General features: G+C 42.4%; 1 protein-coding gene and 1 long non-coding RNA gene across 6 annotated transcripts in view; one reads left to right on the top strand and one right to left on the bottom strand.

The window, feature by feature from the left end:
* Adipor2 (adiponectin receptor 2) overlaps nt 1-26,484 on the top strand; it is a 76,045-nt gene that overhangs the window by 24,179 nt on the left and 25,382 nt on the right. The window contains exon 2 of one of the 5 annotated variants that reach the window (XM_076940428.1): nt 12,633-12,738. The exons of 3 other annotated variants lie outside the window; for them this stretch is intronic. The gene's annotated coding sequence lies outside the window, so the exon portion shown is untranslated. Of the gene's footprint in view, nt 1-12,632; nt 12,739-14,164; nt 14,308-26,484 lie in introns of those variants that run through there. One more of the 5 variants, XM_034511663.2, reaches the window with a different exon arrangement.
* Nucleotides 821-13,965, bottom strand: LOC143443516 (uncharacterized). The gene is made up of 3 exons (XR_013112596.1): nt 13,696-13,965; nt 5,070-5,198; nt 821-2,483 (listed from the first exon to the last, which is right to left on the bottom strand). It is a non-coding gene; the product is annotated as an uncharacterized LOC143443516 (long non-coding RNA).

Below are 26,484 nucleotides of genomic sequence, written 5' to 3'. Positions count from 1 at the left end.
CCTCCACCCACCTTACCCCCTGTAACCTGATCTTTCCTGTTCTCATTCCCACTCACCGCCAGTTCACCCTCAATCTCTTTTCTAGTTCCCCTTCCTGGTGAGATTCATGACTCCCCCCTTAACCTTCCTTGTTACTTAGCCTCTCTGAGTCTGTTTGTAGCACAATTATCCTTTACTTTATAGCTATATGAGTGAGTATCTACCATGTTTATCTTTCTGGGTCTGGGTTACCTTACTCAAGATGATTTTTTTCTAGTTCTATCAATCTGCCTGCAAATGTCATGATATTATTATTTAAAAAAACTGAGTAATGCTCTATTGTGTAAATACACTATATTTTCTTTATCAATTCTTCAGTTGAGGACTAGCTAGACTGCTTCCAGCTTCTGCTATATAAAGCTGTCATGAACATAGCTGAGCAAATGCCCTTGTGGTAGAATGTATCATAGGAAGTGTGGGTATATGCTCAGGCATGGCACAGGTTGGTTTTGAAGTAGATTGTGGAATCAACATTCTTATTTTATTTTTTTTTAATTTAATATATGTGAGTACACTACGGCTGTCTTCAGACACGCACCAGAAGAGTGCATTGGATCCCATTACAGATGGTTGTGAACCACCATGTGGTTGCTGGGAATTGAACTCAGGACCTCTGGAAGAGCAGTCAGTGTTCTTAACTGCTGAGCCATCTCTCCAGCCTGGAATCAACATTCTTCTTTTTTTTTTTTTTTAATTTTATTTTATATTTTATTTACATTTTAGATGCCATCCCCTTTCCACATTTCCCCTCCCTAGAACACCCCTGCCCCATGCCCCCCCTTTCCTTTTTGCTTTTATACGATTTTTTAAAAATGTTAATCAAAGGATTTATAAGTTTGGTAATGCTCAATCAGAAGCGTAACCCAATACCCAACCTAGATATAAAAACTATCTTTGACTGGTGGAGACATATGAACATCTGCCTCCATGCCCCCTCTCTCTTTCTCTCTCTCATCACCTAGTTTCTCCTCTTCTTCATCTTCTCTCCTTGTTCCATCTCTTCCTCTCAGTACTCCTTCCCACTTAGCTCCTCCTACATATCACTCTTCCTGTTAAAGTAAAACTTTTCTCTCAAAATACAATTAGAGCATACTTATTTCTAATTGTACCAGTGAGGTACAAGATAGTCCTAATACCCAGTCCATCATTCTGTTGACTAACCAGAACCTCTGTCATCTCTTCTAACTAAAACACTTACTTTTGATCCTGGCTTTTTTGGCTTTAGAATGAATGTCAGCTGAAAACCATCTACTCAGATCTTTTCTCTCAAAGTAAATAGCCAGGATTGGTTATGAGACTATAGGTCTTCAACCCCATCAGAAATCCAGAATGACTGAGTTAACTGAAGTTATGGGAAGCACTAAACATAACTTCTAAAACTTAGCCAATTTATAGAGACCACTGAACACCTGAAAAGCCCCTATACTACCGAACGTTGGAGCATCAAATCTTCAGCCTTCTGGCCCAGAATCATCTGACAGACCTTAGTGATGCAGGATTATTAAGGGCTGATTACTCTGTCTAGGCAGATATAATCAGTCGACTATTCTGCATGTGTGTCCTTTTCTAGACAGTAATTTGTCTGTAGATGGAGAGAGGCAATTCTTGCCTAGTGGCTGTCACCGCACAACTGGAGTATCTCCAAGGATGCTCAATTTCTTCTTAGAATCCACGACAGGAAGCTGTCAGGAGCAGACAGGTCTCTAATCAAAATGAACATTAATATATAAATATTTGTAGCGTCACTTCTATGGACTTCTGATGTTTCTATCAACTATCCATGTAAGGTAACCAGGACTGTTGTCTGTTCACTCCTCTCAGCTATTTCTAAATAAAATATGGAAAACACCCTAACAATAAACTCAAAAATATGAATTTGCTATAGTCCCTTAACTCATAGGTTAACCGTCCCAAATCAGTTAAAAAAGTTAAAAAAGGGCTGGGTCTAGGCCTTGTATTCCTAAATGTGTTATACAGGCACAATGCCCATGAGAGTATCAATATTCATCTCATTTTTATATTAATAAGAGGCTCGTACCAATGAAAACCTTAAATTTGAGATCAAAGTAAATTTTGTACCATTTAAGAAATTATAACTTCATCTTGATAATAATTCTACAGATTTCTACCAATAGGTTATGGCTATGCAATAAGTCCTAGCTAATCCCCCCTGTTCCAACAAAACCACTACTTTTCCCTAGAAAGACAGACCATTATTAACCACATTAGTCCCCAAGCTCAGGGAATAGGGGAGCTGACTCTTCTTTAACTTCTTCAAGCTGATTAAGGGCGTTGAGATTTTAGAAGAGGGGTGGGAGGAAGAGTAAGTTGATAAGCCTCTGACACTTTGTCTTCACTGAATCCAGATGGAATTCCAGGACATCAGAGGTTTGGGCAGGTCTGCTTAGTATGCTTGATGAGTAGATACACCAAGGCTGTGTATTCTGCAATATACAATTCTCAGAACAAGTTTTAGTATCAAGAAAAAAAAAATTTCCCCCCCAGGAGGCTGACTTTTTTTTTTAAGATGTTGGTTCTGACAACTTTTTTTTTTCACTTGTTAAAATTGGTTGTAGTATTTATGTTTCAGATTTTATCCCCTTACCCTACTTCCTCCCCCCACCCAGAAACCTCCTATCCCATCCCCCTCCTCATGCTTCTATGAGGCAGTGACCGCACCTACCCCCCCCTCACTATCCCCTCCCCGCCCTCACATCCCCCCCCACACACTCTGTGTTCATTTTTTTTTTATGGGACCAAGAAACTCCTCTCCCACCTATGTCCGACAAGGCCATCCTCCCCTACATATACCTCTGGAGTCTTGGGTCCCTCCCTATGTGTTCCCAGGCTGGTGGTTTAGACCCTGGGGGGCTCTGGTTGTTTGGTATTGTTGCTTTCCACCTGGGGTCACTAACCCTTTCTGCTCCTTCAGTCCTCTCACTAAGTTCTCCATTGGGAAACCCCTGATCATATCAGAGGTTAACTGTGAGCATCGTCCTCCGAGTGTGTTAGTCTTTGGCAGACCTCTAAGGAGACAGCTATATCATGTTCCTCACATTATGCACTTCCAGCCAGCCACAACAGTGTTTAGCTTAGGTGGCTGTACATGGGATGAATACCCAGGTGGAATGGTCTCCTGATGGCCCCTCCTTCAGTTTCTGTTCCATGTTTTGTTTCCCTATTTGCTCCTTTGAACATTTTTGTTTCTCGTTCTAAGTAGAACTGAGGCATCCCCTCTTGGTCTTCCTTTTTCATGAGCTTCATGTGGTCTGCGGGTTGAGTCTTCGCTAATCCAAGCTTTTGGGCTAACATCCGTGGAGATATGTTTGTGTGGCTACCTTCTTTTACGGTTTTTGGAAGATTACTTTCTTGCTTTTTCTAGGTTGTAGTTTCCCTCCTTGTGTTGGAGTTTCCCACCAATTATTCTTTGAAGTGCTGGATTTGTGTTGAGATACTGTGTAAATTTGGATTTGTCATGGAATATTTTGGTTTCTCCATCAATAATGATTGACAGTTTTGCTGGGTATAGTAGTCTGGGCTGGCATTTGTGTTCTCTTAGGGTCTGTATGATATTGGTCCAGGATCTTCTGGCTTTTATGGTCTCTGGTGAGAAGTCTGATGTAATCCTTATAGGTCTGCCTTTATATGTTACTTTGCCTTTTTCCCTTACTGCTTTTAGTATTTTTTCTTTGTTTTGTACATTTGATGTTTTGACTATTATATGGCGGGAAGTATTTCTTTCCTGGTCTAAACTACTTGGAGTTCTGTAGGCTTCTTGTATATTTATGGACATCTCTTTCTTTAGGTTAGGGAAGTTTTCCTCTATAATTTTGTTGAGGATATTTACTGGTCCTTTAAGTTGGGAGTCTTCCCCCTCATCTATACCTATTATCCTTAGGTTTGGCCTTCTCATTGTGTCTTGGATTTCTTGTATATTTTGGGTTAGTAGCTTTTTGTATTTTGCATTTTCTTTGACAGTTGTGTCAATGTTTTCCATGGTATCTTCTGCACATGAGATTCTCTCTTCCATCTCTTGTATTCTGTTGGTGATACTTGTGTCTATGACTCCTGATCTTTTTTTTAGGTTTTCTATCTCCAGGGTATTGTCCCTTTGTGATTTCTTTATTGTTTCTACTTCCATTTTTAGATCCTGCATGGTTTTGTTTAATTCCTTCTCCTGTTTGGTTGCATTTTCTTGCAATTCCTTAAGGGATTTTTGTGTTTCCTCTTTAAGGGTTTCTATCTGTCTACCAGTGCTCTCCTTAAGTTCTTTGAGAGTGTTATTTCTTTCTTTCTTAAAGCCCTCATGAGAAGTGATTTTAATTCTGAATCCTGCTTTTCTGGTGTGATGGGGTGTTCAGGGCTTGCTCTGATGGGGGAGCTGGGTTCTGATAATGCCGTGTAACTTTGGTTTCTGTTGCTTATGTTCTTGCTCTTGCCTTTTGCCATCTGGTTAACTCTAGTGCTGCCTGTACTTGCTGTCTCTGACTGAAGCCTGCCTTTCCAGTTATCTAGCTTGTGTCTGATCTCCTAGGGGTCCAGATGTCTCTGTGATCTTTTCCAGCTGCACTGATTACAGTGGTACCTCTAGGATGCCTCAGGATATGGTGCCTCCAAGGTATCAGTCCAGCTAGGTGTCTGCTGTTCTGGGTGCAGTGTCTCCTCTAGAATATCTCAGGATATGTTGTCTGACACTCTGAGTTCAGTTGTTCCTCTGTGGCTCTGGGTTGAGTGGACCTTCCAGTATGTCTCAGGTGGAATCCGGGGTCCACACAACAGCAGACCTGGCAGAGGTCTGATCCAGGCCTCAGATCTGAGAACTAGTTTCTAAGACACTGTCCAAGTTATAGCGCCTGGGATCCCTGCTTCCTCTAGGTTCTTGGAGGTTGGGGACAGAGCTGCTACCCAAGATCTGCTTAGTGCTTTGGCCCAGACCTGAAGGAACCAGTGTTCCGGGCCGGGAGTGACTTCCTGGGTTCTTGTGGGTCCCAGTTACTCCCTGTTTAGGTCGGGCCCTGCTGTCTGCTTACCTAAGATACTGCTTGAGTTAGAGCGCCTGGGATCCCCGCTTCCTCTGGGTTCTTGGAGGTTGGGGGCAGAGCTGCCACCCAAGATCTGCTCAGTGCTCTGGCCCAGACCGGAAGGAACCTGGAATCAACCTGGAATCAACATTCTTAATAAGCACTCCAGATGTTGCTTTTGTACATAAATGACTGAGAACATGGGCTGGTTGTGGTGGTATATACTTGTAATCCCAGTACTCAGAAGCCAGACGCATGGGGATCATTATAAACTTGAGGCCACCTGACTCAAGTATATAATTATAAATTATATAAAATCAATAGTGAATTCCAGGCTAGCTAGAGCTATATAGGGAGAGCCTATCTCAAAAATAACTAGTTAATAAAGAATCCCAATCTCCCATTTATTTTCTTTATTTACATGGAAGAAGAAGAAACACCCCAGGGATGGAGAGATGGCTCAGTGGTTAAGAGAATATACAGCTCTTCCAGAGGACCTGAGCCCAGTTCTCAGCATCTACACATCAGGCAGTTCATACTCATCTGTAACTTCAGCTGGGGGTGGGGGGTGGGGTCTGATGCCTCTGGCTCCTAAGGGCAGCAGTGTTAGAGTATGCATTGTCCCTGAAGCACAACAGCTCTTGAAATGTTCTTGACTTGGCCGACAAAGCTACAGCACCATGGCCCATTCTTTTCTTAGTGTACTGGACTAATTGGTTTGTATAAAGGTAAAAACTTCTTGTATAGACATTTTCCAAGTACTGAGAATGTAATAATAGAAGAACATCTTTGTCTTCTAACCTAGTGACCCTTGCCAGACTCCCAGGAGAGTCCATGAATTTGGCCAAGATCATAGTGTGTCATCTTGAGCTGAGATTAAAGGCACGGTACCACCTTTGTCTCTTCTTTTGATAGCTCTGTGATTTTGGGGAAATGACTTGTTTGTGCTTCACTTTCCTTATTTGTAAAATGGGGATTTAAAAAAAAAAGTTATTTAAGAGGCACCGTGGTATCAACCTGTAATCTTAACACTTGAGAAGCTGAGATGGGTGAATTATTATGAGTTTGAGGTGTGCCTGGGTTCTAATGTGAGTGCTGGCCCAGTCAAGACAAAAGGATGGTATCTAAACAAGCAAGCAAACAAACAAACAATGAAAACAACAATAATCAGTTATCTGCCATTTGGTCCATGTAGAGGTGGGGATGTTAGTCCTCTACCTACTGTGTGTGGCAGCCTGCAGGATCCAGCCAGAACCACAAGGTAATTGTCACCAAAATAACAACTTGAAGGTCACTCTCTGTGTGTCAGGGCTGCTCAGTCATCAGGCAGGCAAGTTTGCAGACAGGAAAGGTTGTGGGGAGCAGGAGGGTGGAAGGAAGTGTGGCAACCCATGAAGGCAGAGGTTATGGGCACTGTGCCTGCCAGCTGGGGAAAGCTCTGACTCATGAGAGGCCCTGGTGTGACCGTGTGTGTCTATTGGGTGGGGAAGGGTGGGGTCCTTATGGGACTTGGCATTTGTCCCTGCACAGATGTCTCTGACAGGACTGGGTTTGTGGGACTGTAACAAGTAGATACATTAAACCAAAAAAAAAAAAAAAAAAAAAAAGTTGTGAACCCAGGGCTAAAGGCATCTAGGCAAGTGCTCTACCATGGTGTTCCATCCTCAGCCCCAAATCTTGAGACCAAACTCCCTGAAGTAAAAAAGTTTAAGCCATTATGGAGACTAACTTGGAAAAGGACCAAATCCTGGGCCAGGTTTGCAAGTGCTGGCCAAAGCAGCAGCAAGAAGGCTGAGCAGCAGCTGGAGATACCCCAAACCTTTCTTCTGCTCTCTTATACTGCGTTCCTCTCCCCCTTTCTTCTTTCTGTTCCTCCATTTATTTGAGGACTGTTTGTGGTACTCGGGCACAGTTACACCTGGCTAATAACACGAAAGCCATAGGAATTATTTTGCAGTGCTGGTGGGAGACCTATGGCCTTGGGGAGATTCCCACTAAGCCACTCCCACATCCTTGACATATGACCTTATTAAACAGAGTTCAAGAAGGGATGATTTCTGATCTGCTTACTTTTTCTGTAGGAATGATGTCTTTTGCTTTTGTTTCTTATCTAAGCCAACAGAAAAGCAAAACTCATCAGAGAATCAGCTATGAGGACTGCCTTGGCCCCAGAGCCCTGCATGGGGAGATCATTTAGTCTTTGAACTTGGTTCCAGATCAGTTCTGTTTTCTCTCAGCAAAGGCCTGCCAGCTCTTGGTTTCCACTTCTGCAAATCGACCCTTCACCAGATTGCACAGGTGCAGGAACAAGAACGTGGTAGTTTGATGAGAGAATTCTCATCCAGTTTATCCTATGGATCTGGGTTTTAGCCTAGTTGAGAGATGCATGCCTGTATTCCAGCACTTGAGAAGCTGAAGCAGAATAATTGTCATTTATGAGTTTGAGGCCAATCTAGAGTATATGGAAAGATCCTAATGCCTGACCCAGTGTACAAACAAACAAAAAAATCCCAGACTGGGGCTGGAGAGATGGCTCAGTGGTTAAGGACACTGACTGCTCTGGCAGAGGTCCTGAGTTCAATTCCCAGCAACCACAGGTGGCTCATAACCATCTGTAATGGGATTCTATGTCCTCTTCTGTTGTGTCTGAAGACAGCTACAGTGTACTCATATACATAAATAAATAAATCTTTAAAAAAATCCAAATCTGAAATCTCAAACAAGCAACCCCCATCAGCCCCTCTAAAAAACCAAAACCGAACCTGTGCCCAAATTCTGTTTTAGCTATACATTACCTTTAAGTGACTTCTAGGTGGAGACCCCTCTTGATATGGGTTTTACATCTTAGCCCAACAGTAGCTAGGCACAGTGGCCGATGCCTGTAGCACCAGCACTCTACTGGTGGAGGCAAGAGCAGTTTAGAGCAAACCCGCACCACATAATTGAGTTCACCAGCAACATAGAGAACTCAGCACAACAAATACAGTGTTCCTCACCACTAACCCCACCCCCACCCCCTAGTATTTTGTGTGGGTGACAGATTAAGCAGTAGTGAAACACACATCTTGACTTTTTCCAATAATGATAACAACAACAACAACAATAACAACAACACTGATATCCTTATTTTGAAAGGGTCTTACTCTGTAGCTCAGGCTGGCCTAGAACTCATGGTAGGAACTGCCTCGGTTTTCCCAAGTGCAGGGATAGTGTTCAAAAAAAAAAAAAAAATCAGTAAGTGCTTGGGAAAGAAGTCCCTGACTTACATAGGGGTGTGCTTCATTGAATACAAGGCATATACCTCAGTGAAGCCTTTTTTATGGCTGTATTGTTCCATTTTGCTTTTAAGATTCTTTACAAAAACTACATTTGTCTTTGTGTGTCTCAAACAAGCATATATGTGTACGTATATGTGTACGTGTATATGTATATGCATAGTGTGCACATGTGAAGGTCAGAGGTCAATTTGCCAGTCTGTTTTTTTCTTCCATCCCATCTCATGAGTCCTGAGGATTAGCTTCAGCTTGTCAGGCCTAGTGGCAAATGCCTTTACCAAAATAACTCATCTCTCTAGTTCCATTTTTGACTTTTTTTTTTTTTTTTTTTTAAACAGGGTCTCTTTTTGTAGTCTTGGCTGTTTTGGAACTCTCTCTGTAGACTGGTCTGGAACTCAGAGAACTGCCTGCCTCTGCCTCCTGAGTGCTGGGGTTAAAGGTGTGTGCTGCCACCATGCCTGGCTAATTTTTGAGATTTTTGAGACAGGTCTTAATGTGTATCCCAGGTAAGCTTTAAACTTGATATGTAGACATCCTGGCTTTAAATTCCAGAATTTCTTCCTAAACCATTTCACTCTGAAATTACAGATGTTGATGAATAAAGCTTTTCCTTTCTTTTTAGTGATAAAAATAGAGGTAGTTTATTATGAAAAGTGTTTAAAAGGTACTTCAAAGGGTGAAAGTGGGATAAGGAACCAGGAGCAGAGATGCTCAAAGGCCGATTTTAGCCGGGCATGGTGATGCTTCTTTAATCCCAGCATTGGGAGGCAGAGACAAGTGGATTCCTGTGAACTCGAGGCCAGCCTGGTCTGCATAGTGAGTTCCAGGACAGCCAGGGAGAGACCCTTGTCTCAAAACAAAAAGTTGATTTTATAATCTGCAAAGGGTTAGTGAAGCTTCTAGTACATGCCCACGTATAGATCATCAAGTGTTACTAAATGTTAAAAACATTTTGTCATTCACTTGGTCTCTTTCATAGGAAAAAACTGGAAACCACAGATAAATGTTTCCTTCTTATCCATTTTCACACCCATTTTCTATCCCTTCTCACTGGCAAATGTCCTCATAAAGTTGTCTGGGCCCTTTTTGTCTGTCTAATACATGTGTCTGGGCACGAAGCTCAGTGGTAGAATACATACCGGGCCCTGGGATTGTCCAAGAATGACAATAAAAGCTGCATGCACTTATAGACACGTTTGCTGTTTGAGGAAGTTGCACTGGCCATGCTTAAGCAGTGAATCAGCCAGCGGCATCCAGAAATAATGTTCTGTCTTACGAGCCTTCCCCAGGGCTACACTAACTACCTGTGTTTGAGGAGCTGCTAATGCTATTTATATAATTATGAGTGTGTTTATACTGAGCTTAATTCTCGGTTTTCAACGTTGGGGCAACTTGGCACAAATGGGAATTTGTTATGTTATGACATTTTTACAAGTGTTTAAAGATGCACTGCTTATAAACCTTCAAATCCAAAATCAATGTGCTTTTAAGTGGTGTAGATATTTGATGGATAGCAGTGTGATTGCAAGCATCACAGAGTTCACCTCTTGTGTGTGTGTCTGGACTTGTGTGTATCAGTGTATGTATAGGGTGGGGTCTGGAATGTATACCTCAGAGGCCAACACTGAGTGTCTTCAATAGTTTCTTATTTTTGAGGCAAGGTCTCTCCCTGAATTTGAAACTCACTGGTTTGGCCAGCAAATCCCAGGGACTAATTTTGGTTTCTAACAGCAGAATAAATTTTCCTATTAACTATAGCAAATGTGGGGTTGGAGAGATGGCTCAGTGGTCAAGAGTACTTAGTGTTGTTCTTCCAGAGGACCTGGGTTCAATTCTCTGCACTCAATGACAGATTCTCTTGTGCTGAGATTACAGGTATGTGCCTTGCTGGCTTTTTTACATATATGTGTTTGAGGTCAGAACTTAGGTTCTCATGTTTGCACACTAAGCATTTAATGACCAAGCCAACTCTACAGTCCCAAGACATAATAAAATTTATCTAGAATAGATTCAGTAACAGATGTTTTCAAAACAGTTAACACCATGGCAGTCCTAGTTAATTGGCAGACTTGACAATTTTATTTATGTATGAGACATTGTCACAGGGACTGATGTGGTATTTTTTACCTCTTAAAATTATTTATTACTTTGTGCACACCCGTTGGCCACAGGGCTTGTGTGGAGGGTGAAGTCAGTACTTTTGGAAGTCAGTACTTTCCTTCAGCCATGTGGCTTCCAGGATTGAATCTGGATGGATCCTTTCTTATGAGCCATCTTGTGGTCCCTAGGGTTTGTTTTTCAATTGTTGCTAGCCGTGTGTGTGTGTGTGTGTGTGTGTGTGTAATGGCCCACATTTTGTATTGTCTAGATTTTACACAGCCTCCCCTCTGGACCTCTCTTAGCTTCCCTGCATCTCAGGACTTCTTAAACCTTTTGTACTCTGCTGTGACCTTTCAGTCTTTTACAGCTTTAACCATGGCTATTGTGGGAAGTGGGAACACTGGGCAAACTGCTGCCTCTGAAACCTCTATACCTTGAGAATTCATGGCTAATCAAGGAATTCTGACACGTGGAAAGATATGAATGTGTTTGTCTATGTTTCTGACACAGCACACTCAGGCCATTATTATTGTTGTTGTTGTTGTTGGCATGGTCTTTGTGTATAACTCAGGCTGGCCTTAGTCTTCCTAGTTCTAGAAATATAGTTATGTATTTCCATGCCCTGCTTGTAATTTTAAGCCACAGATACAGGTTTCTCAAGACTATACTAATGTTGGTTTCCAAGCAGAATAATTTTTTCCATTAATTATAGCAGTTGTGGGGCTGCAGAGATGGTTCAGTGGTCAAGAGGACCTGGGTTCAATTTTTAGCACCCTCATGAGGGATTCAGTCCTCTGTAGGCACTGTATACACACGGTACACAGACATACATGCAGGCACAACACCCCCATACAAAAAAATAAAAAGATCTGAAAAAAACCAATTTGTTTTGAGCTGAAAAACAACTTTTCTTCATAGGAGAAACACTGAAACCAATTTCAAACTGGAGTTTAAATTAACAGTAGTATATAGAATTTTCATTTTATTTTGAATTAGGAGTTGCCCTACCATTTGCTTATGGCTTTAGAATTTTAGATACGTCTTCCATTTTCACTGGCTATTGACTTGACTTTTACATTGATGGCTACATTCATTCTATGAGCAAGTTCATTGTCATGCCAGCAACGTGTCAACCTGTCATCGAAGCTTCAGCTGGATTATGAATATTACTCAATATAATGTCGTCCTGTCAACAAATTACAGAGATGACTATATCAAACTGGCTGTAGAGTTGGTCATGGTGACTGGTATAGGGTAGGGTAGAAGGAAATGTCTTTTGTTGTTGTAGGAGATGCAGGACTTCCCCTCTGTGGAAAAAATTAATGTCTTTAAGAATGGAGACACTGGGCATGTGAGCTGGTTCAGCATGTAAAGGAACTCAACACCAAGCCTGAGGATCTGACTTCAACTCTCAGACCCACATAATGGAAAGAGAACAGATTCCATACAGCTGTTTTCTACTATGGCATCCAAATCCTATGAGGGAGGGAGGGGAGAGAGAGAGAGAGAGAGAGATAGAGATAGAGATAGATAGAGAGAGAGAGAGAGAGAGAGAGAGAGAGAGAGAGAGAGAGAGCGCGCACTGGGATGTAGCAAAGTAGTAGGAGGCTTGCCTAAGCATCCAGAGGGCCCTAAATTCAGTCTGAAGTGCTGCAAAAAAACAGACAAACACACACACAAAGGAAGAGAGATTTTGATTCTGAAGATCCATAGCTGATGTGGGGAGATACTGAATATTGCTGAGTTCTCTGTGATGTGTGAATAGCTAATCAAAAGACAACCCATGAAAATCAATAAGGGCATAACCAGGGAAAGAGATCTGGAAAAAAAAATCTGCTTTGAAACATTTGATGGTGCCATTTAGGTAAGGATAAGGATGAAGCCAGTGTGGCAGTGGGACTCAGGAATGTCCCTTGAGGGTAGGGAGGGTAGCAAAGATCCTTATTAGCTGAGAAGGTGTGAGCATTTTGAGGAAATAAGGTGGTTTGTTTCATCATTATAGAAGCATCAGAAATTGCATGTTGTGATTGACAATGAGATCACTTCAAGAGGCCAAGGTGAGAGGTAGGAGGGGAAATGGCTGGTTCTCTTAATAAACTGTGTCTAGAGTCAGAATCTCTGATCAAAGAAGAGTCTTTAAAAGAAAGCTCTGTAGGAAGGATTTGATAGGGGGTTTGGTTTCCTTTTGTTGAAACAGGGTCTCATTTTATCCCTGGCTGACCTGGAACTCATCTTGTGGCCCACGTTGGCCATGAACTCACTGCAGTCATCCTACACCAGCTTCCCAAAGGCCAGGAATTAAGGTATGAGCCCCTTATATCTGGTAAGATGTGAGATCTTCGAAGACTTTTTTTTGGATTGGTCTATCTTAAGTCTATCTTCCTTAGGGAGATACTGTATATTCAGCCTGAAGAAAAATTCTCATTTTTGCCCTATTTATTATGGACTTTTTTTTGTCCCCTCTTAAGTTGGTGATGGAATCGAGACCTTTGGAGTGCTATATAAAGTGGATATAGCTTTACCACTGAGCTATATCTCCAGCTTTTGGTCAAATTTATAATTCCCAAATGCCTACATTTGTTTTCTGATGTGAAAGGTACAATTGTCTTCCTCAGTCTTAGTATCCAGGTCTCTCTCTCTCTCTCTCTCTCTCTCTCTCTCTCTCTCTCTCTTCTTCTTTTTTCTGAGACATGGCTTTACATTCTGTGTAGCCAAGGCTGGCCTGGAACTCGCTATGCGATCAGGCTGACCTAGTACATGCAAGATCTTGCTTTAACCTCTGTAGTGCTTTCTCCCCCCCCCCCCCCCATTAAAGAGTTTTCCAAGTCTGCTTCCCTCCAACCCCTCTGCATCAGATTTTAGCGTCTTGGCTTTGAGACCTGCTGTGGTCCAAAGGCAAGGACAATAAGCTGTGGGTACAGGCTTTTTCTAAGGTCTAAACTAAAGCTTCTGAGTTTGCTTTGATGTGTATTAAGTTTTGAACTAAAGAGCGTGAAAGATGGATTCCTCTTACAACCGAACACGAAGAAACCATTTTTTTTCTCTGCACACCAGGTCCTTGTTCTGGTTCCTATTAAGGCTGGCTTCCATAGAAAAGCTCACTCTTAGCAAATCACTCCCTCTAGGTAAACAGACACAATGCTTAAGTCGTTTGTAATCGACCATTACATTAAGACCATTGAAAATCATTTTGAATATCTTCTAGAAGTAATAGGGCATAAATCATCATACGTTAATACAGTAATAAAAACAAGCCCTACTGTTTGAGGAAGAGTTGACTAACGCTTTCGGAATTCGGAAACCTTGACAAGACGACGCTTAGCATTATGCTGGCCGCTGACACAAACACACGCTCCATCCGGAGTCATTAAGCCCTGGCAGCCCACTCCCTTCTCTGGTCTCTTCAGAAAACGTCGAGGAAGCTGGGTGAGCGCGGCTAAGGCACTTTGCCCGCACTGTTTACATTGTGGACCCGGCCGAACTACAACTCCCAAGATGCATCGTGGTCCCAAAGCCTCCAGAGGGGAGGCTTCCGGTTTAGGCCAGCGCGGCTGCGCACGGGGTGTGGTCTTACTGGCTCGACCCGCCTCGTGCGATGCGCGTCACGGCTACGCGCGGGCGCGGAGGCGGGGAGACGCGGCGGCGGCGGTCGCGGCAGCGCGAGCACAGTCCCGACGCGGTACCGCGGTGGCGGCGGCGGCGGTGGCGGCTCCAGCGAGCGGCCCCCTCCCTCCGCGCCCCCCTCTCCCCTCCCCGAGGCGCTGCTTCCCGAGGCGCCCGAGCCGCGCGGTGAGGCGGCGGCCAACTCGGGTGAGGGGCTTTGGCTCGAGCGCGGCTTCCCGGGCTCAGCAGATTGCCCGGGTCGGAAGGAGGTGAGGGCTGAGGGACAGGTGTCCCTGGCGCGGGCCGGGAGCGCGCGCCTGGCCGGCCCCGAGCTTGGCCGGAACTCTGACCTGCGGCCGCGCGCCTGGTGCGGGGCCCGAGCAGCGGCCGGGGGGAGGGGGGGCTGGGGCCGTGCTCCGTGCAGCTGCGGTCGCGGGCGCCCGCTGCCCTGTCTCCGCCGCGGGGCGGAGAGTCCGAAGCCCCTTGCTCCGACTCTCTCCGATTTCGGGGCCGGTACCCCCACGATGGCCCGAGACTGGAATCCTCCCGCCCCGACTCTTAGTTGGTGTCTTCTGTCACTTCTAGGGATTTCTCTGGCAGGCTTGCTTCGGATGGGTTGTGTTCAGCGCGACTTTTCTAACCACTGGGATGGGAAGGTTGCCCTCACCTTTCCTTAGGTGGCGCTTCAGGCAGTCACTGCGGGATAGTTCTTGGGCCCAGTTCTGAGCCCCTTTGGGTTTTTTTTTTATCTGCTAGTGGTTAGCCTGTTAGGGAATTGCTGATAACGGCTATAAAATAAGTTTTGAGGGGTCCAAGGGAGCTTTGGACCAGACAGCTGATACGTCTCTTCTTTTGGCTTTTTATTTATTTATTTTTGACCTTGATTTAAACATTTGCTTCTGGAGTTTGAAAAACTTCACGAGAGCGTTGAGCAATGGATTTTTGATAGATTACATGACCAACGGGGATTTGGAAGGTACAGTGCTTCGTTGGTGGTTTTAGTATTTTAGTGGGATGATCTTTTAGTTGCATTTATTTATTTATTTTACACTAGATGTCTCATTTAAAAAAAAACTTTAAAAAAATTAAAATTCTCCAGTTTATTATGGTGTGTGTATGTGTGACTCATGTGTTCGTGGCACACGACTGGAAGGGAGAGAACAACTTGATAAGAGTTGGTCATCGTCTACGTTTATGTGGTTCCGGGAATCGAACTCAGGTGGCCAGGCCTTAAAAATTTGCATGTCAAGCGTACTCTCTTAGCTATCTCACTTGACCGCCTTTAATTCTGTTACTGTGTTCACTGTATTTTCCTAAAGCAGAGTACCTACCCCTACTCCCCAAGGAACAAGTTAAAAATACCGCAGTCTTTTATGATATTTGAAATTATTTGTTCATGAAAACAGTTCCCAACTAATGTTTTGCTTGTTTCTGGGTGTGGTTGCACAGGGTCTCACTCTGTAGCCCAAACGTTTCTTTGCCTTAAACTTAACAAGAATCCTGCTTCAGCCTTCAGTGCGTTGGAATGAATCATCTACCATGTTGTGGAGATAGGCTGTATCTATGTAGTTCAGGCAAGCTTTAATTTTGAAATCTTACCCATGAGTCCAGAATCCTGGTATTATGGACAGATGCTGTACTCAAAGCTTGCCCTTCCCTAAACATGGTCTTATTATGTAGCCCTGGCTGTCCTGGAACTCACTGTGTAGACTGAGTTGGCCTTGAACTCAGAAATTGACCAGCTTCTGCCTCTCAATTGCTGGGATTAAGGGTGTACACCACCAATACAACTCAAAAAAAAAAAAAAAAAAAAAAAAAAGCTCAAAGCCTTAATTTTTTAAAGGGGGAATTATGCTTGTGAGTTCTAAAGTTTCAAGTGTCTTCTTACCACAGGTCACTCTTGAGATCTTGTCACACATCCTGCTCATTTGTACACTGTTGTAGAATAGAATTCTTCATTCTTTGCAACTTGTCACAGTGTTGATTTTGAATGAACTGTAAACTAAAATTATTTTAGCAGGGACTTCCACCTGTAGGCTTCAGCAGATTGGTGGTAAATTATGAAATTTTTTGAGAAATTCAAATTAAATATGAAAGATACCTTCCCAGTCTGTCTGTAACTGGCTACCCACCAGTTTATGTTTCAGGCTTTGGGCTACTTAGCAGATTTTATCTTCTGTGGATGAGAGTAAGATTTCCAGCGCTTAAAGAGTGTGTTTTTCCATCCTTGTGTTCATTGTCTGAAGTTAAGAACAAATGAAACTTTTTCCCCATGAGTAGTATGTAGTGGACTCAGTACAAGCCATATGTTTTGTTTAAGAAAAATAAAACAAAAACTTTTATTTCGTTTATTCAGAGATTGACAAACTTTACAGTCTACAGGTCAAATCCTGCCTGCTGCCTGTTTTAAATAAAGTTTAACTGGGATAAAGCCACATGCAGTTGTTTAGCTTATTATCTGTGATTTGCTGTTGGGGTACAACGTTGGGTTGTTTTATAGTTGTCGTAGAGACTCGTGGACTGTAAAGCCTAAAAAATTTTATTATCTAGCCCTCAGTAGAGAAAGAAAAAAAAATGAGTGTGTGGTGGGTGTCTGGTGCTGGCTGTGGTTGGACATTCCTGTAATCCCAGTACTTGGGAGGCTAAGGCAGGCCTGTGAGTTTTAAGGTCAGCATGGGTTTGAGACCCTGTATCAGAAGTGTTGTGAGTAGGAAGGATATTCAGTGTACAAAATTAAAATGAGTCAGGAAGTATAAAAGAAAGTAAAAATTATTTGGAATTATATCACTTCAGAGGTTATTTTGGTGATTATCCTTGTAGACTATTTGTGATAATTTTTATGTAAGTGGCTCATATTAAATGTTGATTTGTATGCTACTTAAAAGATTGTCTGTCTGTCTGTGTATCTTTTGAGTGTTTGTGCATGTGTAAGTGCAGGTGTCCATGGAGTCCAGAAGAGGACATTAGATCCCCTAGAGCTGAAGTTAGATATGGGCTCTGGGAGCTGAACTTGGGTCTTTGAGCTATCTTTCTAGTCCTGTTCTCCTGGCTTTCAACTCTCTTGGGTCCCAGGGATTGAACTCACTCATGTGGTCAGAGCCTTTACTCTCTGAGCCATCTCTCTAGCCCAGGTTTTTTCCCCTTTTCCTTTTTAAATGAAGGCTATAGATATTGCTAGAAGAAACTTGTTGAGCTGAATTACTTAGTATGAGCATGAGGACCTGAGTTTGTATTCCCAGAACCCATGTAAAAGCCTGGCTACAAGTGGGCCTATAACTCTAATATTGTAGAGTAATATTGCTGGGGCTTCTGGCGCCTAGCCTGGCTCAAGGTTTATGAGAGACTGTGTCTCAGAGGAATAGGGTGAAGAGTCATGGATCAGAATACCCAACATACTCCATAGTGTGCATGTGCATCCTCCGTGGTGTGCCTGTGCATGTATGTGTATTCTTCCTCCCCCTTACAAATGGGGCGTGTGTGCACACACAGGGTTATTGTTTGTTTCTAATTCAGTCTATTTCCCTATAGGCTTTCTTTGTCTTGGGACATGTTTGGCTTCATGGAGATTTTGTGCTGCACCTTCCTGAAACAGTTGTCCTAGGAAACGCACTTGAAACCCCCTCACCCTTGATGCCATCACTCCAGTGGCTTCCCTATCACCAGCATTCTCAGCCTTTAGCTTGGAATTCAGTCTTAGCACTTAGCCATCCATATTTTTGCATCTTTTGATTTTATGTAGTCTTCTGTGGGCTTGCCTGAAATGTCTAAGGTAAACATTCGAAGATTTAGAAGTGTATCAGAATAGCAGCATACATCATCACGGGTGGGGGGGGGTGCGGGGGGAGGGAGGAAGAGATGGAGGTATAGGTGCACTTCAGTCACCGTCATCTTTTAAACTTCGAGCAAGTCTTTTAGACTTGGCTGGAAAGACATTGGGCTGTTACCTTTAAAAAGCCTTTTATTTATTTATTTATTTATTTAAAGTAAGTTGTGTGTGGGGTATACATAATTGTTTAGGGAGCATGCATGCTATGTTAGACATTTGCAGATTAGAAGACAATTTTGAGGTTGATTTTCTTCTATTTTTATGTGGGTTCTAGGGATCAGACTGAAGTCATCAAGCTTGCTTATCAAGTAAGTGCCTTTACCTGCTGAGCTGGCTCTGAGCTCACTTGGCTGGCCCTGTTTTCTTTTTCTTCTTCTTTCTGATGTAACGTTGATTACTACTGTTAGGACTGCCCCCAACCACTCTTTCCCTAAGACAAGAGTCTGGCCATATAGCCCAAGCTGGCCTTTGGACTCTTAACTGTTTTCCCTGGCCCTTCTAAATGCTTTGATCATAGGTGTGTGGGGCTGTGTCCAGGTGACAGAAGTCATAAACAGTGACTGATTATTACTAGGTGATGAAATGTTTATGAAGCGAACAGGGGTGTTTGTTACTTTGTGTTTGCAGAGGCCTTTTTGTCCTAACACATAGAAGTTAGAAAGTTTATGAGTTTCCACCTCTCTGGTGAGGAGTTCTCTAGATCTTTATCTTCCTTCTAAACTCCTTAGAGGCTGCGTGTGGTGCTGCAGTCCCAGCTCTTGGGAGGTGGAAGCCAAGGAATCAGGAATTTAAAGTCATCCCCCTTTTGATGATCAGGGCCAGACTGGGATTCATGAGACCCTGTCTCAAAAACCAAAAATGGGGTGAGGGCATGTTGCTATCGATTCAGCTCAGTAAAAAGTGCTTTCGATGCAAGCCTAAGGACCTCAGTCTAATCTTCAGAACTCATGTGAAGTAGCTGGGTACAGAGATGAAGACAGGTGGATCCCTGGGGCTTACTGGTCAGCCATCCTAGCATAGTTGTCACATAGAGGGAGAAATCCTGTTTCTAGAACCAAGACGGAAAGCTGCTAAAGAGTGACCCTGAGACTGACCTCTGGCATATAACACACCCCACCCCACCCACCACACATGCATGCAGGCATGTGCTCACCTACACATATAACCCACACACATGCAAATAAATGCATATTCATGTTCTTGGTTCAAGGAGATGGTAGAAGGAGAAAACCCACTTATACAAGTTGATCTGATTGCCACATGTACACCATGGCACACATACACATATATACTCTCAAAGTATGAAACAACGCCCTGACCCCCACAAAACTGTTCTAAACCCCTAAACCTTCATGTTCTTTAAAACCAAAACCAAAAAGAATCTTTTCATAGACTTTTAGTTGCTTTAGTGGCTTTGGACAAAGCTTTGGGGATCATAAATCATGTGAATAGCTGAAAAATTAAAACAGTTTTTTCTTTGTTTTTTAAATGTGTTAATCTTTTTAGCTTTGTACTTTGTACCTCCCTTCCCATGGCATGTTGTGCTAAGGTCTGTTACTCCTTAGCCTTAGCTTTGGACGTCCGGTCCTGTTTCTGTTTTCTCTTACCCTAGGAAGACGTCAAAGCAGTGTGTTGTGTATTGTTTCCTACCTGGGTAAGGACCATGAACTGAGAGTTCTAAGCCAGCTTGTCCTAAGTTGCAAGACTGTCTCATTTAAAGAAAAAGGAAAGGTCAGGGCAGCAACAAATGTCTTAGTGATTTTAGAGAAACATGCACTTATGGTAACTCTAACAGTTTTGATGTCACATCCAGAGATCTTAGCTGTAGTCACATTAACGCCTAACATGACATACATGAAATTGCATTTTTATCCACTTTGTTCTTATGTTTTACACTTGAATTCTTCAAATTAATTGTGATAAGAGTACATACAACTTTAGAAACTCATTAAAGCATTTAGCAAATTTTATCACTGGTGGGATTCTTCAGTGAGATCATAGCTTTTAAAACATTACTACAAGGTTCATATTTAAAGCATAATTGTAGGAGGGCAGATGGTCAGCTTTTGAGGAAAGTTACCTAGATGATCTGAGGCAGCAGTGTCCAACTAGCTCTCAATATTAGGGCTCCATTCTTTGCTGGGTTTATTTGGTTGTAAGGTTGAATTTTCTTATCTTGGCTGTGGTGTAGAATTGTACTTCTGGATGTTAAATAGCACTTGGGTGCTCAGCAGGTGATACTATGTTGACTTACAGCACCACGTTAAAAATAATTATGGATTTTTTTCTCTATATAAGTAAATTGTCATATACCCTGTTTAGTTAATTTGTTTGTTTTGGTGGTAGTGGGGATTGAACCCAGAACTCTGCCACTGGGCTACATCTCTAGCTGTTGCTGTTCTTACTGTGTTTTACTATTATTTTGACACTGACAGAGTCTTATTCTGTAGCCTAAGCCTGGCATCAACTTGTGATTCTCCCACTTCCATTAGGAGTAATTATCTGGTTAAACATTCATCACCTGTCACAGCTCCACAGGTTCATGGAGAGTTAGAAAACATGACTAAGTCATTAGTGAAGTTTTGTATAGATAAACCCAGTCAATATTTTATCTTCTGACCTAGCACCCATAATAAATTGTTAGTTCCCTTTTATGACCTTCGGTTAATGGTTTTACAACTTCATGGAATGTGCTCTGAGAGTAGAATGTCTGCTTACTATCTAAGAGGCAATTAAAACTCACTACACTAAAGACTTGCAGAGTTCTCATTGCAGTTTTGACTATCAGAAAGGACCTAGTAGAGCTTAATAAATACTGATATAATCTTAGGAATTCTTATAGGATCATTAAGAATTGGGAAGTCATTTATTTGTCTATATAGCATCCTTACAAGACAGTACATCTTGATTGTTTTGCAGAGATCTGCTCAAAAGGGTGGGCTAATACCTAGTGATTGTTGTATCTGCTTAATAATAACAGGAAAAGCATATTAACAGCAGGAATTTTTCCTAAAATGATTTTCTCTTGGGCCTTGCCTATGGGAGCTTCGCCATAAGATTTTTAATCCAAGGTGAAGTCATCTTGGGAAGACCACCTGTTAGTTATTAGCTTGTTCTATGATGGCTCCTGACAGTGGAGAACTTAGCCTAGTGTGTGTATGGCCCTAGGTTCAGTTACCAGCACTATCAAAAACAGAATGATTCTATGTTTTCCTGTAATATTATATCAGTATTAGGGCCAGCGAGATGGCTCTTCAGATGAAGGCATTTGTTGCCAAGCCTGGATTGAGTCCCAAGACTAACATGGTTGGAAGGAGAGAACCAACTCTTACAAGTTGTCCACATATATTCTTACAAATAAATTAATAAAACATTAAAACAAAAACCCAAAACTGCATTGAACATTCTCATCAAGACTTCCTGATCCTGTATTTAAGATCTTTGGCAGGTTGTTATTATTGTTATGTGTGTGTTGAGTACAGGGCTTCATGCATGCCAGACAAGCACTCTGCAAATGTTTTTCCCCCTGAGGCAGGCACTTGCTGTGTATTTCTGGTTGGCTTTTAACTTGGTATGTAATCCAGGTTGATTTTAAACCCCAATTCTGTCACAAGAGTGCTGAGATTATAGACATGTGTTTAGCCCTGCAAGTGTTAATAGATTTCGTATTGGGAATTGTTAGGGGTTGTGATGTCAATTTAAGGTTTAAAATAGAAAACATAAGTACTCAGTTGAATTGTAGGCAGTTAGACAAAATGTATGAAACTGCAACATTTTTGTCTATGTGTACTTACTGAGTTAGAAATTAGGTCCTTGGGGTTGGGTATTTCAGTTACTTACTAGATAGAATATAGAAAATGCTTGAGCCAGGTTTGCCAGTGCATGTACTTAATCCCAGCATATTTAATCCAGCCAGAGGCAGGTGGAAATCTGAGTTAGTCTGGCCTGCTCTGTAGAGCAAGTTCTAGGACAGCCAGGGCTACACAGAGAAACCGTGGCTTGAAAAACAAACAAAAAATACTTAGCAATGTGCTATTTGGCTTAAAAGCCATATAAGTTGTTAGGGCTGCTAATGAATTAACCACAGACTGGATGACTCAAACAGCAAATTTTGTTTACTGAGTTTTTGAGTCCAGAATTTCACGTTTAAAACGTCAGCAGACAGGCTATGCTTCTCTTGTCTAGGGTCTTTATCCTGGGCATGCATCTTTGGTTCTTTCTCTTACAAAGACAGACTGAATTAGAGCCAGGCACCCTTATCCTCATGCCTACCCCATTTCCCCTGGAGACAGATTTTAGCTGTGTAGCCCAGGCTGGCTTTGAACTGCTGTCTGAAAATTGGAATTACAGGCCTATCTTACCAAATCCAGCCTTGGATCCTTCTCTTATTACTTCATTTAGCTTTAATTACCACTTTAAAGGCTTTTTGTTTTTGTCTAAATACAGTCATAGAGACTAGAGAGACGGCTTGGGAGTTAAGAGTACTTGTTGCTGCTATTCTAGAGGTCTGGGTTTGATTCTCAGTACCCATGGGGAGGGGGAACAGGGGGTGTGGACTAACTGACAGATTAACATGGACATAATTTAGAACCACCTGTAACTCTTGGGATCCAATGCCCTCATCTGGTCTCCTTGGATACTGTATACATGTGTTGTACAGACAGAAATGCAGGCAAAACACTCATACTGATCAAAATAAGATCTCAAAAATTAAAAAGTAAATATGGTTATGGCCTGAGGGTTAGGATTTTAACATAGAAATTTTGAGGGGATATGACTTGTACCACCAAGGAATTTCTACTGGGAACTTCGTGCTGTTCGGTTAATGGATGAACAAGATAGTTTGACACATAAGGAGATGGTAGTTTGGGATAATAGATAGGAAAATAACCTCGGAAAAATCAGACATGGTGTCCCAAGTCTTTAATATTAACTCTTGGGAGGTGGAGGTAGGAGGGTTAGGAGTTCAGAGTCATTCCAGGAGGGTCAGTGAGATGGCTTAGTAAGTAAAGGTGCCTGTTGCCAAGTCTCATGGCTTGAGTGTAATTTCCTGCAACTGACATGGTAAAGTTGAGAACCAGTTCACTCAAGTTGTCTTCTGACCTCCACAGCGTGGCATGTATGTGCCTAACCCACCAAATAAATAAATAAATAAATAAAATTAAAAATAACACCAAGCCAACAACAAAAAGAGTCATTCTTAGATATGTAGTATCTTGTGAGCCAACCTGGGTTGCACGAGACCTTAGCTCAAAAACCTAAACAGAAAACCAAAATAAATAATCCCAGAAGAGTGGTAAGGGCTAGGAAGACGTTAAACAGCACGAAGTGTAAGTACAGTTGTTAAAAGACGTGAGGTATGCTGGATTTAGGTAAAAGTTCCTTTGCCCAAAAGGAGACATTTTACCTGAGAGGTAAATGATAAGGAAGGTCTAATTAATTCCAAGCCCAGGCCTACTTCTAGAGCATGATGCTGATAAGATTGGTGTGGGAGCTGACCCTGTAGGCAAATGCCCATAATCCTAGCACTGAGAGCACAGAGACAGAAGGATCAAAAGCTACAGGTACATAGTAGATTGAGGGTCAGACTGGGTTACCTGAGACACTGCTTCAGATGTATGAATGAGTGAACGAATGAATGAAATGAATAAGGCTGGTATGGATCAAAAGAATAGTGAACAGACCATCCATCCATCCATCCATCCGGTTTTTTGAGACAGGGTTTCTCTGTGTAGCCCTGACTGCCCTGGAACTCACTCTGGACCAGGCTGGCCTTGAACTCACAGATCCACTCGCTTCTGCTTCCTGAGTGCTGGGACTAAAGGGGTGCACCATCGTTGCTTGGCAAAGATGAGATTTTAAAAAATAAATATTTTATTCGTATGTGTATTTTGCTTGTCTGTCTGTCTGTCTACCACATATACACTTGCCCCCTGAAACTTGAATTAATGGATGGCCGTGAGTTGCTATATGGGTGCTGATGATTGAACCTGGGTCCTGTAGAAGTGCAACCAGCGCTCTTAATCTCTGATCCATCTCTTCAACCCCAACAGATAAAATTTGGAGAGGTTTGTAGGAATGAAGTAAAAAAAAAAAAATAGCCTTGTGGAAATTATGGTAAAGATTTTTTTGGGGGTAAGGGGTACAAGGAATAAAATCTGGAGAGGTTTTGGCAGAGGAATGACATGATTATTATTTTTTTTTTTTTCTTTTTCCCCCAGACAGGGTCATGTAATGAAACCCAGACTGGCCTTAGACTCAGTATATAGCCCAGGCTTACCTCAGTCTTGTGGCAGTCCTCCTGCCTCAGTCTCCTAGAGTGAAGGAATTACAGATGATACCTGTCTGAGGATTTTTGTTCTAATGGGCACTTTGTTGAGTAAAGAAAAGAGGTTGGCCAGATGTGGTGTTCATGTTGGTGATGGTGGCACTCAGGAGGCGGATGTAGATACAGGAGACAGATCAGGAGTTTGAGGTCAACCTGGGCTACAGGGTGAGACCTTGTCTGAAAAGGACAAAACAAAATGGGGCTTTGGAAGTAGAAGGAAACTGGTTAGGCTCCATTGTGTTCTAGGTCATGGATACTTTGACTGTGGCAGGGAAGAGGAGAAGAAATATAACACTGTACACTATGATAAAGGAAACCTGTAGTGTTAAGATTAGGTGGTTGCTGCAGCAACACATTACAGAATATATTTAGAAAGGTAAAGCTCTTAAGTCAGTGTGATGTCTGTGAAAGAGTTCTGGATTGGGTTGAGTGGGAAGGCTTACTCTAAATGTTGGCACCACTTCATGGGATGGGTTCTTGGACTCAGTAAAAAGGAGAAAGTGAACTAAGTATGGCTGTTTATCATGTGTCTGCTTCCTCACTTTGTGTGCAGTGTGACCAGCAGCCTCAAGCCTTGCTGTTGTGACACCTTTACCTCAGCAGACTGTCTCCTTACACTGAGCCAGAGCAAACCCTTCCTTCCTTAAGTTGTTCTTCTCATGTATGTTGTCACAGTACTGGGAAGAGAACTAAGATGAACACATGCATGTACAGGAAAGGTGGGACAAGTAAATAATGCCATCACTGGTTTGGACAGGCTCAATTACTGAAGAAACTGTACAGAGGCCATAGTTTGCCAGGAAGTGTACATTTGAGACAAATAGTCTTTTTGGAATGTAAAAGCCCTGGCAAGTACTATAGATAATGAGTGTCAGGTTCCTCAGAATGACTACTCATGTTACTAAGTGATTTTCTAAAATAGTACCACCTGCTGCTTTAAAAAACAAAAACAAAACCAAGCTGGGGGGGGGGGGGGCTTCAAAAATGAAGCAATTTAGATTTGGACAGGCAGATTTGGTGAACTTTGAAGAAATGACATTTATCCTCATTTAGAAGTCTGAAAAAGACAAATGAAGAAAAGTAAACAGTGTCTGAAGAGCTTGTGGGATAGTGCATTATGTGAGTTCCAGAGGGAGAAAAAGGAAAGGGCAAAGAGATTGTTTTAAATAAACAATGATAAAATAATTTTCTAATTTGACCTAAGCATTGAGTCTGTAAAATTTCCATGTTTAATTAGTTGGAAGTAACATAAACTCAAGGAGATGCACCCTGAGACACTCACCCAAACCTTGAAAACCAGGACAGCTTGGAAGTAGCAAGAGAAGAGTGCCTGCCAAGGATGCTGCTAAGTGCAGATTTCTTTTTAAAAATGATTTATTTCTTTTTTATGTGCATTGGTGTTTTGTCTGCATTTTGAGGGTGTTTGATCCACTGGAACTGGAGTTAACAGTTGTAAGCTGCCACATGGGTTCTGGGAATTGAACCTGGGTCCACTATATCCATCAAAAGTTAAATAAAAAATTTAAGGCATTTCCAGAGAAACAAAAGCTGAGAAAGTTCATTACCGTGAGATCTGCCCTATAAGAAATGCCAAAGGGGCTGCTAGGCTGTGGTGGCGCACGCCTTTAATCACAGCACTTGGGAGGCAGAGGCAGGTGATCTCTGAGGCCAGCCTGCTGTACAGAGTAACAGAGAAACCCTGGCTTGAAAAACCAAATGTGGGTCTTCCCACCCTCGTGGATTGTCGGCCAGCCATATATTGTCTGCAAGGGCATTGGGAACAGAGACAAAGATCTGGGGTGGGGGTGTTTTGAAGCCTTGTGAGGAAGTAGGGTGAATAGCCACACTGGGACCAGCTATCAGGGGGCAGATCAACTTTACTTAGGGTGATTCAAGGCTTATAAAGTTTTGGCGGACTGAGGGTAGGAACATCCAGGATGGGCAAAGGTCATTGGTTCTAATCAGGAGAAAGGAGATTGATCCTGTAATCTAATTGAGACTGCATGACATTCTGTAAGTAGAGGGGTAAGTGGGGGCTTAGAATTCCTCAGACAAGGTCAGAGAAAGAGAAGCCCCACTAATGAAGGGAGTCTTCCATATTGCCCTGAGTCCAGAGGCTATCCTGTCATGGTGGACTTCAACCTTAATTTGTAGTTTTCCCACAAACCAAACCAAACCAAACCAACCAACCAACCAAAAATGCCAAAGGAGAGTCTTTTTTTTTTTTGGTTTTTCAAGACAGGGTTTCTCTGTATAGCCTTGGCTGTCCTGGAATTCACTCTGTAGACCAGG

This window comes from Arvicanthis niloticus, chromosome 9, assembly GCF_011762505.2.
Source record: "Arvicanthis niloticus isolate mArvNil1 chromosome 9, mArvNil1.pat.X, whole genome shotgun sequence".
Classification (NCBI taxonomy): Eukaryota; Metazoa; Chordata; class Mammalia; order Rodentia; family Muridae; genus Arvicanthis; species Arvicanthis niloticus.
The sequence above is the reverse complement of the archived record's forward strand: the minus strand, read 5'-3'. Positions and strand labels throughout refer to the sequence as shown.